The following is a 7,199-nucleotide window of genomic DNA, read 5'->3' on the forward strand; positions in this document are numbered from 1 at the left end:
TACAAGAATTCCCACCTATGAAACTCCCGAACCTTTCCGGTTATGCAATCAGGTGTTGGGGATACAGGGGAAGCATAATATCTCACCCAAATCTAGCAAATCCTACATCCAGTTGTATCCATCCTTCAACACATAACCAAGAAACCTTCGGAAATCATTTACCTCAACCTTCGAAAAGCATCTGTCATACAAGTTATGGAAATACTCCCGAACTCCCGCCCCAGTACTGGGTGGCGTCGAGGTTATCTCACCAACAACTACATAAAAGAGATTTTTGATGTCGGCGAAACTCAGGTATTCCAGAATCTCAATGATAAAATTGTGACGACAACACCTCGGAGCTCAACTCCCCGGGACACTGCCACAACTCCTAAATGACAGGAGGCACCAAGAACAATGTTCTCGTCACAAAACCATCGGAACGATTCCAAGATATCCGCATGATCCTAAAAAAAATTAGTGCAATTTGAGAAGAGAAGAGTCAAAACTCTACGTCAGGATGCCTTACCAGAGCGACGAAGGGACTGAGGAGTAAAAAGAATTCCTAACTCTCCGATATATAATTCCTAAATGACTCAAAACATTTTTCTAGACTCAACAACGCCAACGATTCAATCAAGCAGGGGGCTCCTAAGGTCGGGGAAGGCTCTCATACCAACTTGTAACGCCCTCGATGCGGCTATATCTCCTACGTGTCGAAGCACGACTTAGAGGCATAACCGCATTGAAAGCAATGTCGCAAGTGAGGTAATCTTCACAACAACCCATGTAAATAAATAAAGGGGAAAGGTACATAGTTGGCTTACACTCGCCACGTCACACAAATACATAAATAAGTCATTACATTCATCCAATACACTCATGGTCTGACTACGGTACCAAAATAAAGATCAACCCCCAAATGCAAAAAAATCCCCGATCGCCCCAACCGGGCACCACTACTGATCATCTGGGAAAGACACATAGTAACGGTGAGAGTCTTCATCGAACTCCCACTTGAGCTCGGTCATGTCATCTGGAACGGTATCATCGGTCCATGCATCTAGTTTTGGAAGTAAATTGTGAGTCATGGGGACTCAGCAATCTCACACCCTCGCGATCAAGACTATTTAAGCTTATAGGTAAGGCAAGGTATGATGTGGAGCTGTAGCAAGCGACTAGCATATATGGTGGCTAGCCTATTCGCGAAAGAGAGCGAGAAGAGAAGGTAAAAGCATGGTCGAACAACTATGATCAAGAAGTGATCCTAGAACAACCTACGTCAAGCATTACTCCAACACTGTGTTCACTTCCCGGACTCCGCCGAGAAGAGATCATCACGGTTACACACGCGGTTGGTGCATTTTATTAAGTTAAGTTTCAGGTTATCTACAACCGGACATTAACAAATTCCCATCTGCCCATAACCGCGGGCACGGCTTTCGAAAGTCCAAATCCCTGCAGGGGAGTCCCAACTTAGCCCATCACAAGCTCTCACGGTCAACGAAGGATATTCCTTCTCCCAAGACAATCCGATCAGACTCGGCATCCCGGTTACAAGACATCCTCGACAATGGTAAAACAAGTCCAGCAACACCGCCCGAATGTGCCGACAAATCCCGATAGGAGCTGCACATATCTCGTTCTCAGGGCACACTCAGATAAGCAATCCGTACAACTAAAACCAGCCCTCGAGTTTCCCCGAGGTGGCGCTGCAAGGGGCTCTAGTTTGGACCAACACTCAGAGGAGCACTGGCCCGGGGGGGTTTAAATAAAGATGACCCTTGGGCTCCGGAAACCCAAGGGAAAAAGAGGCTAGGTGGCAAATGGTAAAACCAAGGTTGGGCATTACTGGAGGAGTTTTATTCAAGGCGAACTGTCAAGGGGTTCCCATTATAACCCAACCGTGTAAGGAACGCAAAATCTGGGAACATAACACCGATATGACGAAAAACTAGGGCGGCAAGAGTGGAACAAAACACTAGGCATAAGGCCGAGCCTTCCACCCTTTAACAAGTATATAGGTGCATTAAGATAAACAAGATAATATTGTGATATCCCAACAATAAACAAGTTCCAACAAGGAACGATCTCCAATCTTCACCTGCAACTAGCAACGCTATAAGAGGGGCTGAGCAAAGCGGTAACATAGCCAAACAATGGTTTGCTAGGACATGGTGGGTTAGAGGTTTGACATGGCAATGTGGGAGGCATGATAAGCAAGTGGTAGGTATCGTAGCATTGGCATAGCAAAAGAGCGAGCATCTAGCAAGCAAAGATAGAAGTGATTTCGAGGGTATGGTCATCTTGCCTGCAAAATTCTCAGAGTTGACTTGATCCTCGTAAGCGAACTCAACGGGCTCCTCGTAAGCGAACTCAACAAATATGGCACCGGTCTGCGATAATCAGCAAGTAGCCATCTAAATGCATCAAGTAAAATATTCTACAGCACTCAAACATGACAACAAAATACATGGCAGGGATCCACTCATGATGCTTGACAAAATATGAACACTAAGCTACGGCTAATTCATCCACTAACAGGTTCAAACAAGCATGGCAAAAGTGCAAATGATAACAGGTTTCAGACGGGGCTGATAGGCTGGGCGCGGCGGCGGGATTCGTCGGTCGGCGGCCGGACGTGTCCGGTGGCGACGGGGCGATTTTTTTTAGGGTTTTGAGGAAGGAGAGACCCGAAATTTCGGAGGAGGGGCTAGTTTTATAGGTAGGGGGAGCTAGGAAGCTCCAAATGGAGTGCGGTTTTCGGCCACGCGATCGTGATCGAATGCTCTAGAGGATGGAGGGGTTTTAGGTGGGTTTTGGGCCACTTTGGAGAGGTGTTGGGCTGCAACACACACGAGGCCTTTTCGGTCCCTCGGTTAACCGTTGGAGTATCAAACGAAGTCCAAATGGCACGGAACTTGACAGGCGGTCTACCGGTAGTAAACCAAGGCCGCGTCACAAGTATCGGTCCAATCCGAAAACGTTTAACACCTGCACACGAAAAGAGGTAGAAAGGGACACACAAGGTGACATAGGAGCGCCGGAATGCAAAACGGACAACGGGGAAAATGCTCGGATGCATGAGACGAACACGTATGCAAATGCAATGCACATGATGACATGATATGAGATGCATGACAAAGACAAAACACACGGAGGAAAAAACCTGACAATGAGGAAAATAAAATAACTTAGCGCCGGAAACGGCAAGAGTTGGGATACATAAAAGGTAAATTACATCCGGGGTGTTACACCGCCATAGCATCAATGATCTGATCAATACGGGGAAGAGCAAACGGATCAGCCGTACAGGCCTTGTTTAAATCTATGTAATCCACACACATACGCCAGGTGCCATTCTTTTTGAGCACGAGCACCGGGTTAGCTAACCATTCTGGGTGAAAGACCTCCACAATGAACCCGGCCGCCAAGAGCCGGGCCACCTCTTCTCCAATGGCCTTGCGCCTTTCTTCATTGAACCGCCGAAGAAACTGTCTGACCGGTTTGAACTTTGGATCGATATTAAGAGTGTGCTCAGCGAGTTCCCTCGGGACACCTGGCATGTCTGAAGGTTTCCATGCAAAGATGTCCCGGTTCTCACGGCTGAACTTGATGAGCACGCTTTCCTATTTCGGATCCAAGTTTGTGCTGATGATGAACTGTTTCGATGAATCGTCGGGCACAAAGTCAACCATCTTGGTGTCATCAGTTGACTTGAACTTTAACTCTGGCTCATGCTCTGTTGTTGGTTTCTTTAATGACATCATGTCCGCCGGGTCAACATGATCCTTGTAGAATTTCAACTCCTCTGTCGCACAAACAGATTCAGCATAGGTAGCATCCCCTTCTTCACATTCCAAGGCTATCTTCCAGCTCCCATGGACTGTAATGATGCCCTTGTGACCCGGCATCTTGAGCTGCAAATACACGTAGCACGGCCGAGCCATGAACTTGGCATAAGCCGGTCGCCCAAACAGAGCATGATATGGGCTTTTGATCTTAACCACTTCAAAGGTTAATTTTTCTGCTCTAGAGTCATACTCATCTCCAAAGGCTACTTCCAGCTCGATCTTACCAACCGGGTATGCCGATTTACCAAGCACCATACCATGAAAAACAGTGTTGGATTGTTTAAGATTTTTGTCCGTCAATCCCATCCGGTGAAACATCTCATAATAAAGGATGTTGATGATGCTGCCTCCATCCATGAGTACTTTAGTAAAGTTGTACCCACCAACCTGAGGTGCCACTACTAACGTCAAGTGACCCGGATTATCAACCCAGGGCGGGTGGTCCTCTCTGCTCCATACAATGGGCTGCTCCGACCAACGTAAGTAACGTGGAACTGCCGGCTCAACGGCATTGACAGCCCTCTTGTGAAGTTTCTGGTCTCTCTTACATAAACTGGTAGTAAAGACATGATACTGTCCACTACTCAACTGCTTCGGGTTGCTCTGATAGCCGGATTGTTGCTGCTGTTGGTCGTGTTGCTGATTATATCCTCCCTGGTGACCAGGATGACCATGAAAACCTCCTCCGCTCGAACCGGCGCCCGGGCCCTGAAAGCCGCCTGAGCTGCCACCCGGACCGTGACCCCCATCAAATGCATTTGAATTTTGAAACGCCTTCATGATCGTGCAATCCTTCCACAAGTGGGTAGCTAGCTTCTCCCTGGTGCCGTGCCTTGGACAAGGTTCATTCAACAGCTGCTCAAGGGTGGGGCCTGAACCGCCCGATCGAGGGGGCTGTCTGCCCTTGCGCCGCTGATTACCACCCTGCACATTACTATTAGCAACAAACTCATCAGCCGTATGCTTATTACCTCCTTGATTTGCCGGGTTATGCTGGTGACCCTTGCCATTACCGTTCTTCTTTCCCTTCATTGCCTTTTCTTCATCAGACGACGGGTCTTTGGTGGTATCAGAATCGGCATACTTGACGAGAGCCGCCATCAACGTTCCCATGTCATTACAGTCTCGTTTAAGCCGCCCCAACTTCTGCTTCAGAGGCTCAAAACGGCAATTTTTCTCCAACATCAAAACTGCTGAGCCGGCGTCCATTTTATCAGATGAATGTATTATCTCCTTGACCCGGCGCACCCAATGGGTCGTAGATTCTCCATCCTCTTGCTTGCAATTGGTCAGGTCCACAATTGACATTGGCTGTTTACACGTGTCTTTAAAGTTCTGGATAAACCATGCCTTCAACTCTGCCCATGAGTCGATGGAATTGGGTGGTAATCCTTTCAACCATGTCCGAGCCGTTCCATCCAACATCATGGTAAAGTACTTGGCCATTGCAGCATCACTAACCTCCAACAGCTCCATAGCCATCTCATAACTCTCAATCCATGCCCCCGGCTGTAAGTCAGCCGTGTAGTTAGGTACCTTACGAGGTCCCTTGAAATCCTTGGCAACCGCTCATTGCGTATGGCTGGGACCAGGCAAGGTACACCTCCAGTTCTTGTAACCACTCCTGCCTCAACCGAGGTTTTTGGATAAGCCGGAAAGGTTTGGTGAGCTGCCTGCTCTGCTGCTATCTGAGCCGCCCGTTCCACCTCTTGGCGAATCCTCTCCTAATCCGCCAAGTTAAGGGCTCCAACCCGCACTGGCTCATGCCTATATGGCCTGTTGTGGCGTTGAGCATTACTTGAAATCTCTGCAGACTCCGTGTGCCTACTGTAACTCGGGCTCCGGCTTGGGCGAGGAGTTGAATGAATCATGTCTCGACTGTAGGAGTATGCATCCTGCTGGGCCAAAGCTGTCTAAAGCAGTTCTCTTACCCTCCGGGTTTCAATTGCTGCTGGCGAGTCGCCTTCCATTGGGAGAGCTGCCAAACGAGCCGATGCTGCAATGAGGTTCTCCATGGGGTTGGAAAAATGACCCGGGGGCGTTGCTATATAACGAGGAGCTGTATTCATGCGCGGCGGCTCCATGGTAAGTGGCTGAAGTGGTGCACCGGGCGTCGTGACCCGGTTTGCCTCTGGCGGGTAGCTCCATCCAGCTTCGAGTGTATGGAACAGATTCCTCGGATCCAGCGTTAGAGGCAGACGCGACTGAGTTTTCTGACGCCTCCTCCTCATGACTTCGTTTGATGCATTAAGATCTACCGAGAGCCGGAAGGTTTCTGCTTGAAGCTGCTGAGCACGAGCATCCAAGGCTGCTCGCTCTGCTGACATCCGGGTTTCCTCCGCGGCTAGATTTTCCTTAGCTTGCACCATCTCCTCCCGCACGCGTGCCACTTCCGTGTCATGTTGGGCTTTATCCGCCGCCTCTACCGCAGCGGTTAACAGAGTCGTCAGTTTATCCATGAGGTCCATGAAAACCTGAGCCGGGGGGCGCGCGGGGTCTCCTGACCCGGCAGCTGCCGACCCGGTGGCCGCCGCTGTCTCTGCGGTGGAGTTCTGCCCGGGTTGTGTCCCTGCCATGAAGACTCCGGCCCAATTCGGCGGCTCAAGGGGGTCCGGAATACTGCTACCATCGGAACAGCCCCCGAGCACGCCATCTTGCAGTTGGTACAACGAGTCCGTCTCACCTGTTGATGATGCAGTATTGGAGCAGATGGCCGTCTCTCCACCCTCCATCGATCCTTCGGAGTATTCACCGCCGTGGATGCAGCCTACGAAGGCATGCTTCACGACAGATTGAACACGGGCGGACCCGGCGTGCTGAGCCGTTTCGATGAAGTCGGTGTGGACATCCGGCCCAGGGCCTGACTCGCCGATCCGGCCGATGAAGACATGAATTCTGCGGAAGGGGACCCAGTACCCGTACTCGATTGAGCCAGCCTCGGGGCCCCAGCCTTCATCGTCGATGTAGATCTTGCCGCGACGACTCTTGGTCATCCGGCCCACAGCGTATCCCTTGAGCCCGTCGAAGTTGCCCTTCAAGAACTCAAATCCACCATGCACTGGCCCCATGGTGGGCACCAACTGTCGTGGAATTGTCACGGCAGATGTCCTAGAGCAAGGACTTAGTCGTAGGGCCATCGCACTAGGAAGCTTAAAGGGGTTAATCGGGACAAAGGACACGAGAGAGGGTTTTATACTAGTTCGGCCCCTTATGATGAAGGTAAAAGCCTACGTCTAGTTGGGATTGGTATTGCTGAGGTTTCGATCTCCAAAAGGCTCAACTCGCCGGCTTGGTGATCTACTCGATTGTTTCTTGCCGCAAGCCGCCACCGGGTCGTCCCCTTATATACACGGGTTGACGCCTGGT

Source organism: Triticum urartu, chromosome 7 (genome assembly GCF_003073215.2).
Source record: "Triticum urartu cultivar G1812 chromosome 7, Tu2.1, whole genome shotgun sequence".
Lineage (NCBI taxonomy): Eukaryota > Viridiplantae > Streptophyta > Magnoliopsida > Poales > Poaceae > Triticum > Triticum urartu.